This window comes from Aquarana catesbeiana, linkage group LG10 (assembly GCF_042186555.1).
Source record: "Aquarana catesbeiana isolate 2022-GZ linkage group LG10, ASM4218655v1, whole genome shotgun sequence".
Lineage (NCBI taxonomy): Eukaryota > Metazoa > Chordata > Amphibia > Anura > Ranidae > Aquarana > Aquarana catesbeiana.
Genome location: NC_133333.1, coordinates 12,859,248 through 12,886,726, shown reverse-complemented (window position 1 = coordinate 12,886,726; position 27,479 = coordinate 12,859,248). Strand labels below are relative to the sequence as shown.

Sequence of the window (27,479 nt, the reverse complement as noted above, 5' to 3'; positions counted from 1 at the left end):
CGTACACATATGGCGATTGCTGGGAACTAGCCGACCTGCCGCAGTATAATGACGGCGACTGGTCGGCAAGTGGTTAAACACAATATTGTCATCAATAGATCAATATACTAATCAATACCAATATCAATTAATCAATAGATTTATTTACTGTATTATACAACCTCATTTCGGTTCGGGTCAGGCCGGATCAGAGAGGAGAGTAGAGAAAAGGAGAGTACAAGAGTTTAGAATATTAAGCCTTATGTCTTAGTAAATGATCCAGTTTATTTGTGTATTTATTTTCACAGATCAGAAAGGACAATGATGAAACCCGTTGCTGTACTTTTCTCTTCTCATTCGGTGAGTCCCCTGCCTAAAATCTTGTCTATTTACAGAATAATTATTATGTAGACTTGCCACAATCCAATTTCCTGAGGGCTGGACAGCAACTAACAGAGGTCTCTATTGCCAGTCCTCCTGGATTTCCAAAGATCAGTAAATTTGTCCCAAATCACTTACAGTTGTGCTCATAAGTTTACATACCCCAGGATAATTTATGATTTCTTGGCCATTTTTCACAGAATATGAATGATAACACAAAGACTTTTCTTTCACTCATGGTTAGTGTTTGGCTGAACCCATTTATTATCAGTCAACTGTGTTTACTCTTTTTAAATCATAATGGCAACAGAAACTACCCAAATGACCCTGATCAAAAGTTTACATACCCCAGTTCTTAATACCGTGTATTGCCCCTTTTACCATCAATGACAGCTTGAAGACTTTTGTGGTATTTGTGGATGAGGCTCTTTATCTTCTCAGATGGTCAAGCTGTCTATTCCTCTTGGCAAAAAGCCTCCAGTTCCTGTAAATTCTTGGGCTGTCTTGCATGAACTGCAGGTTTGAGAACTCCCCAGAGTGGTTCTATGATATTGAAGTCAGGAGACTGAGATGGCCACTCCAGAACCTTCACTTTATTCTGCTGTAGCCAATGACAGGTCAACATGGCCTTGTGTTTTGGATCATTGTTATGTTGGAATGTCCAAGTACTATCCATGCGCAGCTTCCTGGCTGATGATTGTAAATGTTCCTCCAGTAATTTTTGATAACATACGGCATTCATCTTGCCATCAATTTTGACCAAATTTCCTGTGCCTTTGTAGCTCACACATCCCCAATACATCAGCGATCCACCTCCGTGTTTCACAGTAGGAATGGTGTACCTTTCATCATAGGCCTTGTTGACTCCTCTCCAAATGTAGCGTTTATGGTTGTAGCCAAAAAACTTAATTTTGGTCTCATCACTCCAAATGACTTTGTGCCAGAAGGTTTGAGGCTTGTCTCTGTGCTGTTTAGCGTATTGTAAGCGGGATACTTTGTGACATTTGCATAGTAATGGCTTTCTTCTGGCGACTCGACCATGCAGCCCATCTTTCTTCAAGTGCCTCCTTATTGTGCATCTTGAAACAGCCACACCACATGCTTTCAGAGAGTCCTGTATTTCACCTGAAGTTATTTGTGGGTTTTTATTTGCATCCCCAACAATTTTCCTGGCAGTTGTGGCTGAAATTTTAGTTGGTCTACCTGACCGTGGTTTGGTTTCAACAGAACCTCTCATTTTCCATTTCTTGATTAGAGTTTGAACACTGCTGATTGGCATTCTCAATTCCTTGGATATCTTTTTATATCCCTTTCCTGTTTTATACAGTTCAACTACCTTTCCCCGCAGATCCTTTGACAATTCTTTTGCTTTCCCCATGATTCAAAATCCAGAAACGTCAGTGCAGCACTAGATGAAAGATGCAAGGATCTGTCAGGAGTTCGGAAACTCATTGACCTTTTATACACACACACTAATTACAAGCAAAGAAATCACAGGTGAGGATGGTTACCTTTAATAGCCATTCAAACCCCTTTGTGTCAACTTGTGTGCATGTTATCAGGCCAAAATCATCAGGGTATGTAAACTTTTGATCAGGGTCATTTGGGTAGTTTCTGTTGTGATTATGATTTAAAAAGTGTAAACACAGTTGATTGATAATAAATGACTTCAGACAAACACTAACCATGAGTGAAAGAAAAGTTTTTGTGTTATCATTCATATTCTCTGAAAAATGGCCAAGAAATCATAAATTCTGCCAGGGTATGTAAACTTATGAACACAACTGTATATCTCTGGGAATGTCCAGGTTTAGAAAACTGACCACATTCATGGTACAATATAGGTTTTCATAATGTTACTTTTATTTCATGCTATCTAATTATAATGTTTTATAGGAAGTATTACTCCAGAAAAAAATATTTACAAAAAAAAAAATGTAAAAAAAAATGTATTATTATTATTATTAAAAATTTATTTATTATATATAAATATATTTGTGGTCGGGTATACTCATCACTGTAACAAAAATATGGCCTGAGGTGTGCCTTGACCATAGACAAGAGGGTATGCCTGAAAGGGGGCATACCCTAGATATGATAGTGGAAAATGAAATAAGAGAAAAAAAAAGGGGGGGGCAAAACGTAACACAGTGACCATTAGAGGGTAGTGTCTGGGGGTTTAAATAGATGAATGGCCCACTTTCACAAAATATATATATATACATCAATACTTTATTTTATTTACCAAATAACAGAGCACTATAGTTTGCTGTCTGATTCACTATGTGGCTTTGATATTTGACAACCTTGTTCCCACTTAGGAGCTAGGAAACTGTGTGTGTGCTCAACAAGACAGGAAGCAAAGGGGAAGTCTCCCTAAGCCCTGGTTTACACTTATGCAATGCGGGAAATGCAAACGATTTGCTGCTTTTCCCCCCACATCTCGCTGCTTTGCAAACGCATGGCGCCCATGCGATCTGCTGTGGATGTCTAGGTTAGCTTAACGACACCCCAAAACAGATCGCAAAACTCAGTGCAAATGCCAGAGTCGCATCTTATCATTTTCACTTTGGGGGTGTACTGACTTTTGTTGCCAGCGGTTTAGACATTAATGGCTGTGTGTTGAGTTATTTTGAGGGGACAGCAAATTTACACTGTTATACAAGCTGTACACTCACTACTTTACATTGTAGCAAAGTGTCATTTCTTCAGTGTTGTCACATGAAAAGATAAATAAATAAAAAAATATTTACAAAAATGTGTGGGGTGTACTCACTTTTGTGAGATACTGTATACTGTATATGTACAGTATATATATATATATATATATATATATATATATATATACACACACACACACACACACACACACACACACACACACACACACACACACACACACACACATAAATACATACATATAGCAAGTGCCTTATAAAGCAAATAATTTGACTTTTAAAATTTGAAAATTTGACTTTCGTTACAGTTTGATGTTATGCCCCGTACACACGGTCGGATTTTCCAACGGAAAATGTGTGATCGGAGCTTGTTGTCGGAAATTCCGACCGTGTGTGGGCTCCATCACACATTTTCCATCGGATTTTCCGACACACAAAGTTTGAGAGCAGGCTATAAAATTTTCCGACAACAAAATCCGTTGTCGGAATTTCCGATCGTGTGTACACAAATCTGACGCACCAAGTGCCACGCATGCTCAGAATAAATAAAGAGATGAAAACTATTGGCCACTGCCCCGTTTAAAGTCCCGACGTACGTGTTTTACGTCACCGCGTTTAGAACGATCGGATTTTCCGACAACTTTGTGTGACCGTGTGTATGCAAGACAAGTTTGAGCCAACATCCGTCGGAAAAAATCCTAGGATATTGTTGTCGGAATGTCCGATCAATGTCTGACCGTGTGTACGGGGCATTAGTGTTTACATACAATGTAAAGGATAACTGTAGCAATAATGCAGAATAATATAAGTAACTTTTTCTTGAGAATGCTAATTTCTTTCTTTTCTTCTCTTCTTTTCTCATCTTACTATCTGTCTTTCTAGGATTTCCTTAATATGTAGGGCAAACCTACGTAATCCTTATTTGGTATTCAACACTAATATTATAATGCCCGTATGGTTCTTATATTCTTTTCTCTCTTTACTCTACTTACTTTTCTTTTCTTATTTACTATGCAAATTACAACTTTGGGATACCTTAACATTTTACTTAATGACTTATATCTAATTAGTAACGAGTAATGCTTTTTATGAGTGTTCGATTACTACAATTTTTCTCCTTAAACTGTTATACATAGCTAATAATTTGTAAGGAGAGTGTTACTCCTTTCTTTTTTTTTTCTTTTCCTTTTTTTTTTTTTCTCTTTTCTCTCTGTTATATCATATAGCCTAATTATTGTTCGCAATAACATTTCCAATTTTGAATAACCATGCCCCCACTCATCCACAGTTTGAGCCCATGAGGGGGTGGATGGGTAGTCTGGAGCAGGGGCAGACTGATAACTCATGGGGCAATAGGAGATTATGGGGCCCCCAGGCAATCAGAGATTATGGGGCCACACAGTATACACACACACAGTATACAATCACACAGTATACACATATATGTACACAAAGTATACACAGACAGATGTAAAAAAAAACACAGATTTATACATACTGTCCCTGGTTTTACTGAGGCTGGCAACCCTGATGGGGCCCCCTAGTGGCCCGGGGCCCTTGGGCAGTGCCCGAGTGGCTCAATGGTCAGTCCGCCCCTGGTCTGGAGGCATGCTTTACAACTCTCATACAAAATTTTTGACCTTTATTTGGGTCCTCACATTTATAACTAACTTATATTATATTAATAATTCTTGATTTCACCTCTCCTGTGAGATTAGTTATAGTAGTGAATATATAGATATGATTCTACTGTTCATATATGTATCCCATGTTACGATACTTGGTATACTTTGTCATCTCCTATACAAATTTCAATAAAAATATTGAACAAGGAGAATGCTAATTTCCTGGCTTTCCTCTGTCTTCAGTACTGTCTGTATTACTAATTATTACTAACCTACAACAATTGTGCAGATCAAGAGACTTTTTACAGACCAAAAGGGAGAAAATAAGAGAAGTTTATTGTTAGTGTTTGCATACAATTTAAAGGATAACTGTAGAGAATGTGTAGGCTGTTATGTCTCTTTCTTGAAAATGCAAATTCCCTGGCTGTTATACCAATCCTGAGTCTTCAGTTCTGTCTGAGTTACTAACCTACAATAATTGTACAGATCAGGAGTAGTGAGGCCAGGCACAGCCAGGGAACAAACATTTTCAGAAGGGGTTCATCAGTGGCCGCCTCCCTATTTTTCTCTCAGTTCGGGTTTATTTTATGGTGGAGCTCCAATGAATGGAAATGTTTTTTGCACAGCTCATCCCTCTGTTCCTGGGAATCATTTCATCAGTCATCCCATCTCGTTATTATGTTACAAATTCTGCAACTATATATTATCATTTTTTGTGAACTAATTTGATTTCCTTTCTATTTCTTCAGCCCTGTATTCATTTGGTGTTGATGGATTAAGTAAGTATTTTTCCTCCTTTCTGTTAAGCCAGCCAACACATGTTATTACTAGACATGTGCACTGCCGAAAAATGTGTTTGTTTTTGTTTCATTCATTTTTGTTTTTGTGTTTTTTTCATTATTGGGGTCATTCGTTATGATCGCAATTCGGAAATTGGTAAATTAGAAAATTAGTCATTTCGTAAATTAGAAAATTTGAAAACCCAATAAAAAGATCCGAAAATTCAAAAGAGTAACTAACTATCTAATAATAACTAACATTTAAATTATAGGTATTGGAATTTCCTTTCAAATTTGGCTGTTAGTGAACGTAACGAATACGAATTTATCCAAAGTTACGAATTATCAGAAATAACGAATGTCACCTCGAAAAAATATGGAACGGAACAAATTTATAATAAATAATAATAATCATTTTTTTATTATTATTATTATTGTTATGTATTATTATTAACCACTTGCTTACTGGGCACTTAAACCCCCATCCTATCCAGACCAATTTTCAGCTTTCAGCGCTGACGCACTTTGAATGACAATTACACGGTCATACAACACTGTACCCAAGTGACATTTTTATCATTTTTTCCCCATAAATAGAGCTTTCTTTTGGGGGTATTTGATCACCTCTGCGGTTTTTATTTTATTTTTTTTAAAATGTAAAAAGACTGAATTTTTTTTTTAAAATACATTTTTTAAAATATTTTGTTATAAAAAATTTAAAACAGGTAATTTTTCTCCTTCATTGATGTACGCTGATGAGGCGGCAGTGATGGGCACTGATGGGTGGCAATAATGGGCACTGATCAGTTACACTGATAGGCAGCACTGCTAGGTGGCACTGATTGGCACTACTTGTGGGCACTGTTAGGTGGCACTTGGCACTGTTAGGTGGCACTGTGGGCACTGTTAGGTGGCACTGTGGGCACTGTTAGGAAGCACAGATGAGGCAGATGTGCCTCTTCCACTTCGGGACCTTTGTCCCTCGCATCCGAGTCGGTGATCAACTTTTTTTTCTACTCACGCTATCAGCGTGAGTAGAAAAAAAACGATTACCGATCTTTTGTTTACATCATGTGATCAGCTGTCATTGGCTGACAGCTGATCACATTGGCTGACAGCTGATCACATGGTAAGGGGCTGGGACCGGCCCCTTACTCGGATCAGTGACCAGCCGAGTATCAGTGACTCGGTGATCACAGCGCGCTCGGCAGGGTGCGTGCACAGGGAAAGCCGTTATATGACAGCCTCCCGAGAATTCAGGTCCGCGCTGTGGCGGTCATTCGGCCATAGCGCGGATGTCAAGTAGTTAATTCATTACGTTCCATTTGTTTAGATACGCCATTCGTTATTTCAGATAATTCGGAACTTCGTATAAATTTGTATTCATTACGTTCATTAACAGCCAAATTTAAATGGAAATTTAATTTAATTGTTAATAATAGTTAAGTTATTATTAGTTAGTTATTATGTCGGATTTTCGAATTTTCAGGTTTTCGAATTTCAAATTTCCAAAGTTCTGAATTTCCGAAGTTTTTTGGGAAGTTTTGAATTCCTGAATTTCTGAATTTTCGAATTTATGAATTTACGAATTTATGAATTTTCGAATATTCTAATTTACGCATATTTGGAAAATTTGTTAAATGGGTTTTCGTTAATTTGGATATTTCCAAATTAAAGAATTTGATAAATAAAAGCAGCAGTTGGGACTTTATATGAGGCTTTGAACAAATAGGGACAAATGCCTCCATCCCTAATATATGGAAAATTATGGCAAATTAACTAATTTGTTGAAATTCGTTAAAAAAAGGAATTCTGAATGAAACAAATTGCACATGTCTAGTTACAACCTGGTTGTAGAATCTCTCTACACCTTTTAGTACAAGGGTATACCTAAGCAGTCAGTCTGCTATATCCAAAAAGGAGTTAGGGATAGGCTAACCTCAATCCTAATGAAGACCTCGCACACTAAATAGATGCTTGGTGGATGTTGGATTGTAGCACGTGGCCAGCTTTCCACAAAAATGTGATTAGCATTGACAGAGGATGACAACACCGGCTTACTATATTGGAGGCAAAGTGAACTGACTCCGCATTCCCTGTTGTATGTAACACAGAAAGATCAGCCCATTGAGGGTTTATTACTTCTAGGTAATAAGCTGAGAGCTCACCAACTTTATTCATTTTAAGCCATTATCTACCAATAGTGCAACTGAAGAAGATTCCAGAATACACTCTTCCACCATGCCCATTCAACAGAAACCATGCCCAGTCACCCCTACGGTTCACTTCGGGGTGATTTGACATACGATTTGACATGTCAAATCACATGCCAAATTGCTGCCTATTGCCGGCAACGGCATCGTCCAAATCGGTGCGACCCCAACTTTGTGGCGCCGCACTGATTCCCAAAGTAGTTCTTGCACTACTTTTGGTGACTACGAGGGCGTTTTTCAATAGACATCTGTGCATGAACCCGCACAGATGTCTCTCAAGTAGCCCCCCAAAGACGCACTGAAATGCCCGTTTGAAATCGTGCGAGTTCAGTTGAACGCGCACAATTTTAAACCCGCATTCAGTGTAAACCTGGGCTCAGGCTGGCTTCTGTAGAACAGATAATTGTACACATGGACATCTCTGTATCCTCCTGGGGACTTACATCCAATTTTACTTCAAGCTCCCCCAGTGCATTTTTGCACGGCTCCATATGGACCATTGAGCAGATACAGTCAATGGGCTCCTTGTTACCCTCCCATGGTTTCTGCAGTGCAACTATTTATCACTGGCTATTTATTGTCTTATTCCTTGTTGGGACTGAACCCCGAAATTGGTTGTAAATGGAAACAGTTGATGGTTATCCACATCTATTGCTAAGACCTTGACGTCTATACATGAAAGAATTTGAACTACTGTTCTTGAGCTTGCGAAAGCTTCTATACAAGTGAAATCCCCTTGTGTATTAACTGAAACCTGAATGTGTCCTGAAGAAGTTCTATACGAAACTCGTAGACACTTCTGGGCTTGTATCATGTATATTTCTATATTTCTATATAGATGATTTTTATTACTTTTTGTCAATGTCTTTGTACTGTATGTATTTATATTTAATAATATTGATAATATTGTTATTTTGACTATGCGTTCTCAGGGTTGCTGTGCCTCTAAAGTCCACCCAGGGTGTCCTTGTTGACCCCCTGTTTTTCTTTTTATGACACATGGACCGAAGGTTGGCTGATTACTGCTGACCCAGTAGATTTTTGCCCTGTACAGTGCCTTGCAAAAGTATTCACCCCCCTTGGCATTTTTCATATTTTGTTGCCTCACAACATGGAATTAACATGGATTGTTTGAGGATTTGCATCATTTAATTTACAGAACATGACCACAACTTTGAAGTTTTTATTTATTTTTTTATAGTGAAGCAAACAAAAATTAGGACAAAATAACAGAAAAAGTCAATGTGCATAACTATTTACCCCCCTAAAGTCAATACTTTGTAGAGTCACATTTTTGCAGCTATCACAGCTCCAAGTCTCTTTGGATAAGTCTCTATGAGCTTGCCACATCTTACCACTGGGATTTTTGCCCATTCCTCCTTGCAAAACTGTTCCAGCTCCTTCAAGTTGGATGGTTTGCACTTGTGAACAGCGATCTTTAAGTCTGACCACAGATTTTCTATTGGATTGGGGTCTGGGCTTTGTCTAGGCCATTCCAACACATTTACATGTCTTTAAGTCTGACCACAGATTTTCTATTGAATTGAGATCTGGGCTTTGACTAGGCCATTCCAACACATTTACATGTTTCCCCTTAAACCACTCAAGTGTTGCTTTAGCAGTGTGTTTGGGGTCATTGTCCTGCTGGAAGATGAACCTCTGTCCTAGCCTCAAATCACACACAGAGTGGTACAGGTTTTGCTCAAGAATATCCCTGTATTTAGCACCATCCATCTTTCCCTCAACTATGACCAGTTTTCCAGTCCCGACTGATGAAAAACATCCCCACAGCATGATGCTGCCACCGCCATGTTTCACAGTGGGGATGGTGTTCTTTGGGTGACGTGATGTGTTGGGTTTGCGCCAGACATAACGTTTTCTTTGATGGCCAAAAAGTTAAATTTGGGTCTCATCAGACCAGAGCACCTTCCTCCATTGCATTTTGGGAGTCTCCCACATGCCTTTTCGCAAACTCAAAACGTGCCATTTTATTTTTTGCTGAAAGTAATGGCTTTCTTCTGGCCACTCTGCCATAAAGCTCAACTCTATGGAGCGTACAACTTATTGTTGTCCTATGTACAGATACTCCAGTCTCTGCTTTGGAACTCTGCAGCTTCTCCAGGGTTACCTTAGGTCTCTGTGCTGCTTCTCTGATTAATGCCCTTGTTGCCCGCACCATGAGTTTTGGTGTGCGGCCGTCTCTTGGCAGGTTTGCTGTTGTGCCATGTTCTTTCCATTTGGTTATGATAGATTTGATGGTGCTTCTAGGGATCATCAAAGATTTGGATATTTTTTTATAACCCAACCCTGACTTGTACTTCTCAACAACATTGTCCCTTACTTGTTTGGAGAGCTCCTTGGTCTTCATGGCAGTGTTTGGTTAGTGGTACCTCTTGCTTAGGTATTGTAGTCTCTGGGGCCTTTCTCTCTTCTCTCCAGGTTGGGGGGGCTGCTTACTCGGCTCCTCTGCATTTTCTTCCCCCCTCCTCCTCCTCCTCCTGATGTCTAATCCTATCAGATCTCCTTACGGCTAATAGGGTTACGGGTCTCATGACCCACTTCCTGATTGGCCAGGAGGAGAATTAGTGTTGCAATAGCAAATATTCATTCGCCATTGTCACACAACTGGGTGGGCTTCAGGCGCAGTACTCTGCGCCCCGAGCCCACCCTATTTTTTAAGCCTATTAGAGCCTCTGTCTCTAATCACATATTTAAAAAAAAAATCCCAGATTGGAATCCATGTGTCCAGCGCCCTGCATCTAGGGTCGGACACATGGATGGGGGGGGGGGGGCAGCACCAAGATCCCACATAATCACAGTACCATATACTTATCGGAGTCCACATAACATGAAATCCATTGGGAGTTCAAGCACCAGAAGCAATGTGGTAGAAGGTCTGCCTGACTGGTTTCTCTGTTATTCCACCAGTTGTGTCAGAGGCTAAAGGTAATTACATTTTGCAGCTGGTGTAGTACGAGCAAAACTGGTTAGTCAGGCCTTCTACCACATTGCTAAAATAATGTATATGGAAACTCATTATATACTGGATCATGTAGGAGATATTGTGAATCTTTATATATATATATATATATATATATATATATATATACTGTATATATACACACATGTATATACAGTATCTCACAAAAGTGAGTACACCCCTCACATTTTTGTAAATATTTCATTCTATCTTTTCATGTGACAACACTGAAGAAATGACACTTTGCTACAATGTGAAGTAGTGAGTGTACAGCTTGTATAACAGTGTAAATTTGCTTATCATATATATAAAATTGTGGCACATTATGTCTCATTGAGAAATGTATATAGTATTATAGAATAGTATTATAGTATATTATATATATATATATATATATATATATATATATATATATAATACAGAGAATAAAATATATATGCTATATGCTATATACAGTATACACACATGTATATATGTATATATATATAATTAAAACAATTCTCACTGATTCATAATAAGCCCCCATTTTATATATATGATAAATATATTAAGAAATAAAAAAAATGGAATAATAAAAAAAAAATTAATTTAAAAGTTCTCAAAAAAGATTCAATGAGCCCTTGACATTTTCCACATTTTGTCATGTTACAACCAAAAACGTAAATTTATTTTATTGGGATTTTATGTGATAGACCAAAACAAAGTGGCACATGATTGTGAAGTGGAAGGAAAGTGATAAATGGTTTTAATTTTTTTTTTTACAAATAAATATGTGAAAAGTGTGGTGGACATTTGTATGGCGCGCCCCCCCTCCCCCCCTGAGTCAATACTTTGTAGAACCTCCTTTCGCTGTAATTACAGCTGCAAGCCTTTTTGGGGATGTCTCTACCAGCTTTGCACATCTAGATAGGGACATTTTTGCCCATTCTTCTTTGCAAAATATCTCAAGCTCTGTCAGATTGGATGGAGAGCGTCTGTGAACAGCAATTTTCAAGTCTTGCCACAGATTCTCAATGTGATTTAGGTCTGGACTGTGACTGGGACATTCTAACACATGAATACGCTTTGATCTAAACCATTCCATTGTAGCTCTGGCTGTATGTTTAGGGTTGTTGTCTTGCTGGAAGGTGAAGTCAAGTCTTTTGCAGACTCTAAAAGGTTTTCTTCTAAGATTGCCCTGTATTTGGCTCCATCCATTTCCCCATCAACTCTGACCAGCTTTTCTGTCCCTGCCGAGTGTGTTCAGGGTGATGTGCAGAGTTAGTTTTCCGCCACACATAGCGTTTTGCTTTTAGGCCAAAAATTAAAGTTTTGGTCTTATCTTACCAGAGGACTTTTTTCCACATGTTTGCTGTGTCCCCCACATGGCTTCTCACAAACTGCAAACAGGATTTCTTATGGCTTTCTTTCACCAATGTCTTTCTTCTTGCCACTTCCATAAAGGGCAGATTTGTGGAGAACACGACTAATAGTTGTCCTGTAGACAGATTCTCCCACCTGAGCTGTGGATCTCTGCAGCTCCTCCAGAGTTACCATGGACCTCTTGGCTCTTCTCTGATGAATGCTCTCCTTGCCCGGCCGGTCAGTTTAGGTGGACGGCCATGTCTTGGTAGGTTTGCAGTTGTGCCATACTCTTTCCATTTTCAGATGATGGATTGAACAGAGCTCCGTGAGATGTTCAAAGTTTGGGGTATTTTTTTATAACCTAACCCTGCTTTATACTCCTCTACAACTTTATCCCTGACCTGTCTGGTGTGTTCCTTGGTCTTCATGATGCTGTTTGTTCACTAAGGTTCTCTAAGAAATTAATATGCAAAAGAAAGATAAACTGAAGCTGCAGGGAGGATGCTTCCATAGTTTGATGACTGATATTAAGGGAGCTTAACTCAATTTGATTAGTAGACTGTATTTATGCTCCTATTATGCTTTGGTTATTATATGTGAATTTGATGCGAGAGGTGCAAGGTCTGTTTTGGTTTATGTTTTTGTTTTGTTGTTTTGTTTGTTTTGTTTTTTCTTTCCTTTTCTTATATATCATTTAATAACTTCAGATATTTAATGAACTTATTTGATATATTATCAGTTTGTATGTATAATTATAAAAATAAAAATAAATAATTTGAAAAATAAAAAAAAGGTTCACTAAAAAACCTCTGAGGGCTTCACAGACTCTATTTACTAATTAGGTGACTTCTGACGGCATATTTACTAATTAACAAAATGAAAAAGACTAAAGCTTTTGGCAGCGCTTATAAAATAATTGATCAAAAGCTGGGCAATTAAAATATATTTAAAAACTATATAAAATCAATGTAATTATATATAATCAAGTCCGTGTACACTTTAATGCTAATTTAGATGATCCAGAACCAAGGTAAGTCCTTCAGAAATCAAATGTTAATGGAGCGCGGTCACCAAGGACAGTTGAATTCACGCCAAAGGATTTCACATCACACATGCTCAATAAAAGAGGGGGTGTGTGCAAGGGAACCCCCTCTTGAAAAGGTTCTTACCGGATCCAACCTAGATCTTTAGCGTGTTAGTCATAAACAATGGGCATCTCCGCTAGTGTTCTCCCTCGATATCCAATCGAAACAGCTTACAGGTGATTCAGTGTTTCAAACCAAGAGAGAGGAACAAACATAGCGTAATCCCATTTTTACAATTTTATTAATAACAAAAGGAAAAAGATACCCCCCCTTCAAGGTGTACGCTTACAAAAATAAATAATCAACAAGCGGTGTTCACAAATCACAGCAGGTCATTACGGGTAGACTGGGTCTCCTACTACTCTCAATAGGGACCTTCTGGCTAGCCTCGAATGCACTGGTGTGTGTACGCACGTCGTGTGGCTCCACTCTGACGCGTTTCATCACTCATGACATCATCAGAGGGTGGAGTCACACGGCATCCTCACTCTATTTAAACATCTGGGAATAGGGGCCATTTGAATATTAACCCATTCGACAATATTCACAAATAAACAAGCATACGGGTCGAGTACTCAAAGTTGCAATTAAGCCGACATGTTAATGAACCTTATCGGCCGCTCTGCACTACATACTCGGCCCGGCCGATCGCCGATACAGTGAAGTTATAGAGAGTTCACATCACACCCAAACTGCACAGTTCTCCTACTAGCACCTATATCAGACGACCAGCAAGCGTACCGACCTACCGCCCTGTCAAATATAACGGTAGACGGTCTCGCCATAAGAACATATGTATATATAGAGGACAGGATAAAAAATATTACCTAAAATAAACGGTCAAATAAAACACCATCAAATCAGCAACAGTAAATGCTTCTCTTGGCTAGTGCCTATCATAAATGAACAGCATATGTATTCTGATAGTGTGTATCAAACATCATCTATACATTAACCAAATTCACCAAAAGAAAATTATGGATGAGATAGTGGCGCTAATCCCCAGGTGGGGAGATGCCAGACACTCTTATCCAGCCAGTGAGCTGAATACAGACGTGAATAGAAAAAAAAAAAAAAAGTGAAAAAAACATATATTGCTAAATATCCCAAAAAGTAAAAATTAATATTAAATAAAATAAATTATTCAATAAATTCAATATGAACTAATATAAATTAAAACACTCAGTGAAAGTGATATACAAATATATAAATCCAAGACAAAATATATAATAAAAATTGAACACAGTAAATGTTTATAAAGTCCAGAAACCAATCAATCGTGAAAAATAATCGTGAAAATATTTGAAAGTCCAAAAAAAGAGTGAGGGTGACTCCAAAACTGCTCAGCTGTGTTTTCAAACATCCACCACACCTCTGTGACGTGAATCCACTCCCTGCTGAAATTCAAACTCACCAGCTGTTAAGGCCTCTCACTCTCATGTTTGGCCTGACAGCCTCTAACCCACTTACATGGGGGTTATCATGCGAGCATACACCTCCACTGCTCCATAGGAACACCGCTTTTCTCAGGTTGGTAGTATGACATAAAAATAAAAGAAGCTCCAATAGTGTAATTTCGTTTAAAAGATTTAATCACATATAAAACAACTTGTAATGAACTCACATTTAAAATAAAATAAGAGGCAAGTCACTTCACGGCAAATGGAGAACTCCCACAGCACAGCAAGCATTAGCAACTGAAATAACAACAGGCAGGCCACGGCGGACCCAGGAGTTGTGTGTGCTCACGTTCGTCTCACCCGTCCGCAGCACTCGTCCCTTCACTGGAGCTCCGCTCTGTCCCCCTTCACTCCCTCCTCTAGTACTCGTGTGAGATCGCCGTGTAGCTACGCCCCTCATCATCTATACATTGCCTGAACACCTACACATACACAATACAGTGCAGATCGGTCATTGTACGGAACTAAATTAGGGATGAGCTTCGAGTTTGAGTCAAACTCATGTTCGACTCGAACATCGGCTGTTCACCAGTTCCCCGAACAGCGAACAATTTGGGGTGTTCGCGGCAAATTCGAAAGCCGCGGAGCACCCTTTAAAAGTCTATGGGAGAAATCAAAAGTGCTAATTTTAAAGGCTTATATGCATGGTATTGTCATAAAAAGTGTTTGGGGACCCGGGTCCTGCCCCAGGGGACATGGATCAATGCAAAAAAAGTTATAAAAATGTCAGTTTTTTCGGAAACAGTGATTTTTATAATGCTTAAAGTGAAACAATAAAAGTGTAATATCCCTTTAAATTTCGTACCTGGTGGGTGTCTATAGTATGCCTGTAAAGGGGCGCATGTTTTCCGTGTTTAGAACAGTCTGACAGCAAAATGACATTTCAAAGGAAAAAAAAGTCATTTAAAACTACTCGCGGCTATTAAAGAATGCTGGTCCGACAATACACATAAAAGTTCATTGATAAAAACGGCATGGGAATTCCCCACAGGGGAACCCCGAACCAAAATTTAAAAAAAAACAGCGTGGGGTCCCCCCAAAAATCCATACCAGACCCTTATCCGAGCACGCAACCTGATAGGCCACAGGAAAAGAGGGGGGGCGAGAGAGCACCCCCCCTTCCCTTCTCAACCGTACCAGGCCACATACCCTCAACATTGGGAGGGTGCTTTGGGGTAGCCCCCCAAAACACCTTGTCCCCATGTTGATGGGGACAAGGGCCTCATCCCCACAACCCTTGCCCGGTGGTTGTGGGGGTCTGCGGGCGGGGGGCTTATCGGAATCTGGAAGCCCCCTTTAACAAGGGGACCCCCAGATCCCGGCTCTCCCCCCTGTGTGAAATGGTAAGGGGGTACAAAAGTACCCCTACTATTTCACAAAATAACGGTCAAAAATGCTAAAAATGACAAGAGACAGTTTTTGACAATTCCTTTATTTAAATGCTTCTTCTTTCTTCTATCTTCTATCTTCTTGCCATGTTGCCATTCATTTTGGCTATTGATATATACTCTCAAGATTCACTGCTCCTAAGCGCTTGTTTTAGATGTGAGATTAGGCCTTGTCATATTTATAGCTTTGTTATATTTACTAATTAGGTAAATTCTGACGGCAATTGGTTCCACTAGATTTTAGTTAGGGGGTATCAGAGTAAAGGGGGCTGAATACAAATGCCCCCCCCACACTTTTCACATATTTATTTGTAAAAAATATATAAAAAACACAGAAAGCTAAGGGGGTTTGTGGGACTTTGAATGAGACAGGCCTGGAAAGATAACACAACATGGTAATAATAAGAATATCTGTTGATTGCACCATAAATGCGACCACATTGTGTTGCATAGTAATAATTACATAAACGGTAAGTTATAATAAATCCAGGGACTTTTATTCCATAATAGGGTATATATTGTAGAAACATCATAAGACAACATAATAGCATAGCAGCCTAATTTCATTTAAAGTCCCACTTAGTTAATTAGTTTCTCTTATTTGTAAAAAATGTTGAAAACCATTTATCATCTTCCTTCCACATCACAATTATGTGCCACTTTGTGTTGGTCGATCACATAAAATCCCAATAAAATATACCATTTATGTTTGTGGTTGTAACATGACAAAATGTGGAAAATTTCAAGATATACTTTTTCAAGGCACTGTGTGTGTGTATATATATATATATATATATATATATATTTATCTTTTGCTATGCAGTATATACATATTTAAATTCTCATCTTTGAAACCTTTATGATCTATAATCCTTGGAAACAGTGGTATTCATTACTAGTTCTGAATTTGGAAATTTTCATTATATGTATCCAATTGATAACACACATCCTGGAAGACCGTTGCTCTTTGCTGATTTTTGAAACAACTTCTACAATATATACATTCTAGATCTAAGTTAAGTGAGATATTATTTACAAGGAAGCGTCAAAAAAAAAAAAAGATGAAACATGTATATGAATATTGTGTGTGTATGTTTTTCATTTTTTTTCTTTTACATAAAGTAAAAATTATTGCTTTTTACTTTTGTAAAGTTTATTTTTATTTTCCATGTGCTCCCTTCTCCACCCTCACCCTCTTGCTGAAGGTCACAGGGTCATTAGAATAATAATTGCCTTGTTGTAGGACCGGTCATACATTCTGCCAATCATTAGATACATCCTATGGACAGCCCCTCCCATCCAGCACACATAAGGGTATAAAAGAGCTCCAATGGACCCCATTGTCATCCCACTTTATCCTTCCTGATCAGATCCTACATCCGCTCTGTAAGTATGGAAATTCATCCTACAAGGGGAAACATTATGTGATTGTATTATCCTTACTAAGATGGGAACTTGGCTTGGTGTTGGGCTTCTAAAATGTGACCGTACACTGTGTGCTATAATCTTTCACAATATTAATGTCTATTGTAATGTTGTATTGTACAATATCCATCATTATAATGGATTCACTATACAGAGCTTAAATGATCACATGACCATACGATGGTGACATGTATTATTCTGCAACAAAAAGAGGGTCAGTAATGGGATTCATCTATGATTAGACCTCAGAGACTCAATTCACTTACAGGCTCAATTCACGTGTTGCTCAATCACTATTTCCATCTATGCAATTGTTATTTCCGCTTTCATTGCTGCAAATAATATTGGTTTTGGCAAACAGTACAATAGCTTAGTACATTAAGCCTTTTATGTCTTAGTAAATACCCCAACTTATTTGTTATGTGTATTTATTATTTCACAGATCAGAAAGGAAGATGATGAAACTCTGCGCTGTCCTTCTCCTCTTTTCATTGGGTGAGTCCCCTTCCTAATATTGTTAACTGAATTATTATTATGCAGATTTGTTACAATCCAAATTCCCGAGGACCGGACAGCAGCTAACAATGGGCTCAGTTGCCCGTCCTCCTGGATCTCCAGAGATCAGTAAATTTGTCCCAGATCACTTATTTCTCATGACATGTTCCAGGTTGAAAAAACTGACCACATTCATGGTGCAATATATGTTCTATTGTGACTTTTAATTTATATGATTATAATGCTTTATAGGAAAAAGAAAGAAAGGAGGGCGCACCGACCTAGTGCATTACCACTGGTAACATTTATTAAAGAAAGTTAAAACAGCAAATGAATAGGAGAGATTTTTGGTTTTATAATGCTTTATAGAAAACATTGTTCTAGAAAGAAATATTTACTATAGCTCATGGGGGAGGTGTAAACCTCAACAATGAACTTCTCTTATTTGCTCCCTTTCGGTGAAAGCTTGTTGTTATATCTGACAACCATAACCTATTGATCCTGCCAAAAACCTAAAGAGTTTTTGCTGCAGTGTTATCAGTTACATTGTTTCTAGCTATGTCTGTGGGGCTGCACAACATGTTATAGCAATGATAAGAGGGGGGTGTTCTGTAGTCCTGTCCTACGGCAACACGGCTTCTTCTCTTTAAATACAGTAAAGTGTTTGAGTGCTGTCACTTTTAGTCCAGGAAGATTGTTACTGATGGGATCACCAGGTGAACATAAAGGGAAAAAAATTAAAAATATATAACTTTTTTATTACATGGATCAATACATTAATTCTTTATTAAGTTTAATTATGCTTATATGCAAAATTCTAGAATTCTGTTACATTAATAATATCAAATAACAGAGTGCTGTAGTTTGCTGTCTGATTAACTGCGTGTTTATGTTATTTGATAATGTAATTCACACTCAGGAGCTGGGAAGCTGTGTGTGGTCATCAGGACAGCAAGCAAAGGGCAAGTTCCCTAAAAGGGACACCACAGAGAACAATAAACACTGAATTTCTAACCCTTTCCCACTTTCCCCCTATATTCCCAGTAGAGTCCAATTCCAGCCATGTACAGTGCATCCGGCAAGTATTCACAGCGCTTCACTTTTTCCACATTTTGTTATGTTGAGGCCTTATTCCAAAATGGATTAAATTCATTATTTTCCTCAAAATTCTACAAACAATCCCCCATAATGACAACATGAAAGAAGTTTGTTTGAAATTTTTGCAAATTTATTTAAAAAAAAAAAATATCCCATGTACATACAGTATCTCACAAAAGTGAGTACACCCCTCACATTTTTGTAAACATTTTCTTCTATCTTTTCATGTGACAACACTGAAGAAATGACACTTTGCTACAATGTAAAGTAGTGAGTGTACAGCTTGTATAACAGTGTAAATTTGTTGTCCCCTCAAAATAACTCAACACACAGCCATTAATGTCTAAACCGCTGGCAACAAAAGTGAGTACACCCCTAAGTGAAAATGTCCAAATTGGGCCCAAAGTGTCAATATTTTGTGTGGCCACCATTATTTTCCAGCACTGCCTTAACCCTCTTGGGCATGGAGGTCACCAGAGCTTCACAGGTTGTCACTGGAGTCCTCTTCCCCTCCTCCATGACGACATCACAGAGCTAGTGGATGTTAGAGACCTTGCGCTCCTCCACCTTCCGTTTGAGGATGTCCCACAGATGATCAATAGGGTTTAGGTCTGGAGACAAGCTTGGCCAGTCCATCACCTTTACCCTCAGCTTCTTTAGCAAGGCAGTGGTGGTCTTGGAGGTGTATTTGTTATCATGTTGCAAATATTTTTTTATATCTTTTCATGTGACAGTCACATCTGAGACCTTGTAGCACAAATGAGTCACATGACACAGAGGAGGGAAAATGGCTAATTGGGCCAAATTTGGACATTTTCAATAAGGGGTGTACTCACTTTTGTTGCCGGTGGTTTAGACCTTAATGGCTGTGTGTTGAGTTATTTTGAGGGGACAGCAAATTTCATGGTTCATGGGACCATGAATGCCAACATGTACTGTGACATACTGAAGCAGAGCATGATCCCCTCCCTTCAGAAACTGGGCCGCAGGGCAGTATTCTAACATGATAACGACCCCAAACACATCTCCAAGACGACCACTGCCTTGCTAAAGAAGCCACGTCACCTGCCACACATTGTGAATTGTCACGTTACCTGCTACACGTTGCGGATTGTCACTTGCCACGTCACCTGCCACATGCTGCGAATTGTCACTTGCCACGTCACCTGCCACCAAATGCAGATTGTCACTTGCCACATCACCTGTAACCAGATGTGGATTGTCACTTGCCACGTCACCTGCCACACATTGTGAATTGTCATTTGCCACGTCACCTGCCACACGTGGATTGTCACTTGCCACGCCAGATGCGGATTGTCACCTGCCGTGTCACTTTCCTGCTAAGGTGGTCTCTTACTATGTCCCAGAGCCAGGCAGCAGAGAGATGATTTAATCTCTCTGCTGCCAACAGCTGCCTTCACAGTGAGGGCAGAACTGCAGGGATGCAGGGCAGGCTCAGGGTGGTGAGAGATGATGTCATCTCTCTGCTCCCCTGCCTGCTGGCTCCCTGATTGGCCAGCAGCCCACTCACAGTCACACATGGAGCCGCCCAGCTACCCCCTCTCTCTCACCCGCCCACTCACCGACCTAGCCGCCCGCACTGTCACCCGCAGCGGAGCCGCTCGCACTGTAACCCATGGTGGAGCCCGCACTGTCACTCGTAGCGGAGCTGCCCGCACTGTCACCTGTGGAGCCGTCTGCACTGTCTGTCACCCGCATTTTCGGAGGGGGTAATTGCCCCGTTGCCCCCCCCGGATCCGCCCCTGCCACAAGGTTTAGGAGTGTGTCTATGGGTATGTTTGACCATTCTTCCAGAAGTGCATTTGTGAGGTCAGGCACTGATGTGGCCGCCTCCCTATTTTTCTCCCAGTTTTGGGTTTATTTTATGGTGGAGCTCCAATGAATGGAAATGTTTTTTTGCACAGCTCATCCCTCTGTTCCTGGGAATCATTTAATCAGTGATCCCATCTCGTTATTATGTTACAAATTCTTCAACTATACATTACCATTTTTTGTGAACTAATCTGATTTCCTTTCTATTTCTGCAGCCCTGTATTCATTTGGCGTTGATGGTAAGTATCTTTCCTCCTTGCTGGTAAAAAGCCAACACATGTTACAACCGGGTTGTAAAATCTCTCTACACCTTGTAGTACAAGGGTCTACCTAAGCAGTCAGTAAGCTTACTATATAGCCAAAAAAGGTTAGACTAAAGAAGACCTTGCACACTACATAGTTGCTTGTATGTTTGATTGGAACACATGTGGCCAGCGTTCCACAAAATTGTGAATTGCAGGAGGACAACACCGGATTATTATATTGGAGGCAAAGTCAACTGACTCCGCATTCCCTGTCGTATGTAACACAGAATGGTCAGTACATCGAGGTGAGGTGGTTTCTTCCAGGAACTTACCAGGGGCTCAATAACTGGTTATTTTCACCAAAGAAATGTAGCAGAAGACATTTGGTCCTAAATATGAAGAAAGATTATTCACCAGTCAGTGTTCCTGATCACCGTCACACCAGTCATATGATGACGCTGTACCGCACTGGTGACAGTATGTTAAAAAAAAAAAATTTGATTTTTTTTTTTTAAATTACTTAAAGCCGAGGTCCAGCTGAAAAAATAAATAAATAAAAGTCAGCAGCTACAAACACTGTAGCTGCTGACTTTTAATAAGCACACTTACCTGTCCAAGGTGCCCGCGATGCAATTTTTTTTTTTTTTCAATTTTTTTGTCCAGATTTTTAAGAGCATTTTTATGTAATTTTTTTTTTTTTTTTAGGGTGGACCTCCGCTTTAAATTTCTAAAAAAAGTGACAAAAAAAAAATTACAATTTCAAAAAACTCACCATGCCTCAAGAAATGAGATCAGTACACCAGGAGTGATCAATTTTCAAAAAAAAAAATATATATATAGTTTGTAAAATCTAAAACTTTCCTACAGACTAAATAATATACACTGGTTTGGGTTATTTTCACCAAAGAAATGGAGCAGAATACATCTGGGCCTATATTTATAAAGAAATGTTATTTATATGCAAAATTGTATAACAGAAAAATGCATAAAAATAATAATAATAATAATAATAATAAATGTTCTTTTTTAGTTGATTTAGCAAGGAATAATGATCCCGGAGGTAATTAAAGGAGTTGTAAGGGTAGGTTTTCTATCTTAATACATTCTATGCATTAAGATAAAAAACCTTCTGTGTGTGTGTAGCAGCCCCCCCAGCACCCCCTAATTACCTTCCTGAGCCCCTTCTCTTTCCAGCGATGTCCACGATCCCCTCAGCCATCCAGGACACTCCTTCTGATTGTCTGAGACAGAGCAGCGGCACCACTGGCTCCCGCGGATGTCAATTAAAGTCAGTCAGCCAATCAAGGGAGAGAGGGGGCAGGCCCAGGTCGGGGGTCCGTGTCTCAATGGATACACGGAGTGCTGTCTTGGATTGGGTGCCCCCTGTAGCAAGCTGCTTGCTGTGGGGGCACTCAAAGGAGGGAGGGGGGCAGGAGGAGCGAAGAGGGACCCGAGAAGAGGAGGATCGAGGCTTCTCTGTGCAATACCAATTGCACAGAGGAGGTAAGTATAACATGTTAGTTATTTATTTTTAAACGAGCCTTTACAATCACTCTAATCGCTTGCCGGTGGTATACTGTATATATATATATATATATATATATATATATATATATATATATATATAGTGGCTCTCCTGGGCAGGATCACGTACTGTATGTGATCCCTCACTTCCAGGCCGGAGGCTTGCACGTGCGCCACTGGTGATCCTCTCCAGCTGTGACCAGCGGGTCTGATGGACGGATCTATGCCTTCTCATAATACAAGAACCTCCCACACAGTAACCAAGCACAGGTTAGGCACACAGTTAACTCCTTGATCGCCCTGATGTTAAAGGAGTTGTAAAGGTAGACGGTGCTTTCTATGCATTAGCATAAAAAGCCTTCTTTGTGCAGCAGCCCCCCTAATACTTACCTGAGCCCCATCTCTATCCAGCAATGTCCAAAAGTCCCTCGGCCATCCGGGACTCTCCCTCCTGATTGGCTGAGACACAGCAGTGACACCATTGACTCCCGTTGTTGTCAATAAAAGTCAGTGAGCCAATCAGGAGAGGGAGGGGGCGGGGCCAAACCACAGCTCCGTGTCTGAATGGACTCAGGGAGCTGTGACTCAGCTCAGGTGCCCCCATAGGAAGCGGCTTGCTTGTGGGGGCACTCGACAGTTGGGAGGGGCCAGGAGCAGCGAAGAGGGACCCAAGAAGAGGAGGATCCAGGCTGCCCTGTGCAAATCCAATGCACATAGCAGGTTAGTATAACATGTTTGTTATTTAAAAAAAAAAAAAAAACAAGACTTTACAATCACTTTAAACCCTTCCCTGCCAGTGTCACTAGTACAGTGACAGTGCATATTTTTAGCACTGATCCCTGAATTAGTGTCACTGGTTTCCACAAAGTGTTAGTTAGTGTCTGATTTGTCTGGCACAATGTCGCAGTCCTGCTATAAGTTGCTGATCGTCGCCATTACAAGTAAAAAAAAAAAAAATTCCATAAATGTATCCCATAGTTTGTAGATGCTATAACTTTTGCACAAACAAATCAATATACGCTTATTGTTTTTTTTTTTATCAAAAATATGCAGCAGAATACATATTGGCCTACATTTTTTATTGGATGTGTTTTATAGCAGAAAGTAATAAATATTGTTTTTTTTTTTGGGTCTGTTTTTTGTTTATAGCACAAAAAATAAAAAACACAGAGGTGATCAAATACCCCAAAAGAAAGCTCTATTTGTATTGGAAAAAGGAAAACTATTTTATTTGGGAACAGCGTTGCAGGACCACGCAATTGTCAGTTAAATGAAGGCAGTGCCGAATCACAAAAAATGGCCTGGTTATGAAGGGGGGGTAAAGCTTCCAGAGCTGAAGTTGTTAAATACCACCAAAAGAAAACTCTGTGTAAATAAAATAATAAAAATTTCATATGGGTACAGTGTTGCATGACCACACAATTGCCGTTCAATTATATTGCTCTGGTCAAAGTGTGTTAAAAAAAACAAAAAAAAAAACGTAAAAAAAAAAATAAAGAAGAAACAAATTATAAAATTTAAAAATTATATATTATTATTAGTTATTTTTTTTCGTACTGTCACTAGCCAGTGTCTTCATTTTCCAAAACCTTATGACAATTAGTGACAACTTCAAAAAACTCGCAGTGCCTCTTACTAATTACCTTGGACCGTCTACTTTCCAAAAAGAGGCATTTGGGGGGCATTTGTACTGCCCTGTCATATTTTTTTTTTTTTTGGGCCTCAAGAAATAAGATCGGCCGCTAGTACATCAGGACTGATCAATTTTCAGATGTATACCCCATAGTCTGTGGACTCTATAACTTTCCTACAGACTAAATAATGTACACTGATTTGGGTTATTTTCACAAAAGAAATGTAGCAGAATACATCTAGGCTCTAAATTCATGAAGAAAGATTATTTAATTGCAAAATTGCATAACAGACAAAGAAAAACTTGGGTTTTTTTTTGTTTTTTTGTTTTTTTTGTTTTTTTTTACTTGTCTGCGTTTTTTTCCTTTATTTAACAAATAATAATAAAAAAAACACCCAGTGGTAATTAAATACCACCAAAAGAAAGCTCTGTTTGTGTGAACAAAATTATAAAAAGTTAATTTGGGTACAGTGCTGCATAAACACGCAAATGTCATTCAAAGTTGGTCTGGGCAGGAAAGGGGGGGGTGAAAGTGCTCGGTATTGAAGTGGTTAAATTAAATAATTAAAATATTAATAATAATTAAGCAATTTAATAATAGTAATACTTGTGAAATGATTAATTATTAAATGCTTAAATTAGATAATAAAATAAAATAATTTGAAACTAAAAAAAAATAAAATGTGTTTGGTTTGCCTCAAGGCAAGCTTGTTGGCAAGGCTCATTTTGGGGAGATTTATATATATATATATATATATATATATATATATATATATATATATATATATATATATATTTTTTTTTTTTTTTTTTTTTGCTTTATAATTATGTTTTAATAGCTGTAAGGTAAAATATTTTATTACTAACCTTTCACAACCTAATTCTCTTCCTGCTTTCTTCCCCAAAGGTTGTGAACCAAATGAAGTCTATTCTTACTGTGAAGCCCACTGTCAGCCAAACTGCCAACAACAAGGAAATATTATCTGCCCTAGAATCTGTATACCCGGCTGCATCTGCCAATCACCGTACGTCCAGCGCTCCCCCAGTGACAAGACATGCGTTCTGCCAGCGAATTGCTGAGGAGTTAACTAAAACATGAACACATTTCAGGGACCAGAGATGTGAAATGGAATTAAGACGCATTGTATTGTTTCGTGTGTCTTTTTCCGTCTAATAAAAAAATAACTAAAGATTCTCCGTGTTTTTTTTTATTGTTTTTTTTTTTTTTTATTCCATATATACACATATTCCACATATTCATCCTTTATTTATCGGTGTGTTAAAACACAGAGAAACTTTAGTTTGACATCACCGTCCTCCATCTACAGTCCTCCATACAGTCCAATAAATAATTTCAATTAAAACAATACATGCTAGGACCAACAAGTACGCTTCTTCCATTATTCTTCTATTAGAGATCCAACTTAAAACTTACCCTGCTGTGATAATTACTCTACAGCTCTAGGGAAAAAATAAACCAGGCAGCCAAACTAAACCTCTGTTTTTAATGCAAACTGTTAGACAGGTTAATTCGGTTTGGTTGCAGACTGGCTGGTGATTTGAGTCTAGGAATTTTCTTTTGGTTTTGTTTTACATCCACGTGCTCCTTGTGGCAAAGGCCAGTTATAGGTAGACATGTGCAATTCCTTTTATTCCAAATCTGTCTTTTAACATATTTAGACAAATCCCTTAATTTGGAAACATCCGAATGAAAGAAAACCCTTTTAACAAATTTTCCAGAATATTCATAAATCCTAAAATTCGTAAAATTAGAAAATTTGTAAATTTAGAAAATTTGTAAATGCAATCATTCGGAAATTTGAAAATACGAAAATTTGAAAATCTGAAATAATAACTAACTATTAAATTATTATTGGAATTTCCTTTCCAATTTGGCTGTTAGTGAACGTAACCAATATGAATTTATCTGAAGTTATGAACTATTCAAAATAACGAATGCTGCATCTAAACAAATGGAAAGTAACAAATTAATAATAAATAACACTTTTAATAAATAACACTTTTATTATTATTTAATTTGTTTCAATTGTTTAGATGCAGGATTCACTATTTTGGAAAATGTGTAACTTTGGATAAATTCATTTTCGTTACGTTCACTAACAGCCAAATTTGAAAGGAAATTCCAATACCTATAATTTAATAGTTAGTTATTGTTACTTCGTTATCCTTTCGAATTTTCAAATTTACGAAGTTTCAAATTTACGAATTTACCTAAAATTTGAAAATGAGAAAATCTGAAATAATAACTGACTATCAAATTATTATTGGAATTTCCTTTCAAATTTGGCTGTTAGTGAACATAACGAATTTATCCGAAGTTATGAATTATTCAAAATTAACGAATGCTGCATCTAAACAAATGGAATGTAACAAATTAATAATAAATAACGCTTTTAATAAATAATAAATAACACTTTTATTATTATTTATTATATAATTTGTTTCATTCCATTTGTTAAGATGCGGCATTCACTATTTTTGAAAATTTGTAACTTTGGGTAAATTAAATTTTCATTAGGTTCACTAACAGTCAAATTTGAAAGGAAATTCCAATAACTATAATTTAATAGTTAGTTATTAGTTAGTTATTTATTCTTTCGAATTTTCGAATTTACGTAAAATTTGAAAATCGAAAATTAGAAAATCTGAAATAACTAACTATTAATTTATTATTGGAATTTCCTTTCAAATTTGGCTGTTAGTGAACATAACAAATTTGAGAACATAGGACATAAATGGGCTCAAGACTTTATAGGCACAGTAATACTCGATAATTGATTAAAATACTAGTTTATTAAGAAAATATTATTAAAAATAGGGGATAAAACAAAGAAACATGTAGAATTCAATTCATGATTACACAGTTATACATATTATGCACTCCATACATAGCTAAATGATTAAATTCAGTAATTTGAACAGTGTTGTAGAGTCAAAAAACTTGATCAATATAATTACATTACGTAGAGACAGAAGCTATGCAGTGGTGATAATCAAATTCTGTATAAGCTGGACAATGTTGCGCGCCACATGCGCTTCTTCAGGAGCACAGAATTGAATACTGTAATGAACAATACATGTACGGTAAATAATTCATCATGGTATAATGTAATTAGATAAGAATAAACAATGTAATAAGATAAGAAAGGGGCTGTCCCTAAGACTCAACAGGTCTATCAATTAACTCTATAACCCGACTAATCGTATCTAACTTAGTACCTATATCTGCACGTAACATTGTCCCCCCGTTCCCCGTTTCCCTCCTTCCCCCCCCCTCCCTCCCCTTCCCCTTC

At 38.2% G+C, this 27,479-nt stretch overlaps 1 long non-coding RNA gene across 1 annotated transcript; it reads left to right on the top strand.

Annotated features, from left to right (window-relative positions):
- The first annotated feature begins 286 nt into the window (after nucleotides 1–286).
- Nucleotides 287–25,274, top strand: LOC141109793 (uncharacterized). The gene is made up of 5 exons (XR_012236195.1): nucleotides 287–339; nucleotides 5,413–5,442; nucleotides 17,780–17,832; nucleotides 20,979–21,002; nucleotides 25,073–25,274. It is a non-coding gene; the product is annotated as an uncharacterized lncRNA (long non-coding RNA).
- The last annotated feature ends 2,205 nt before the right edge of the window (nucleotides 25,275–27,479 follow it).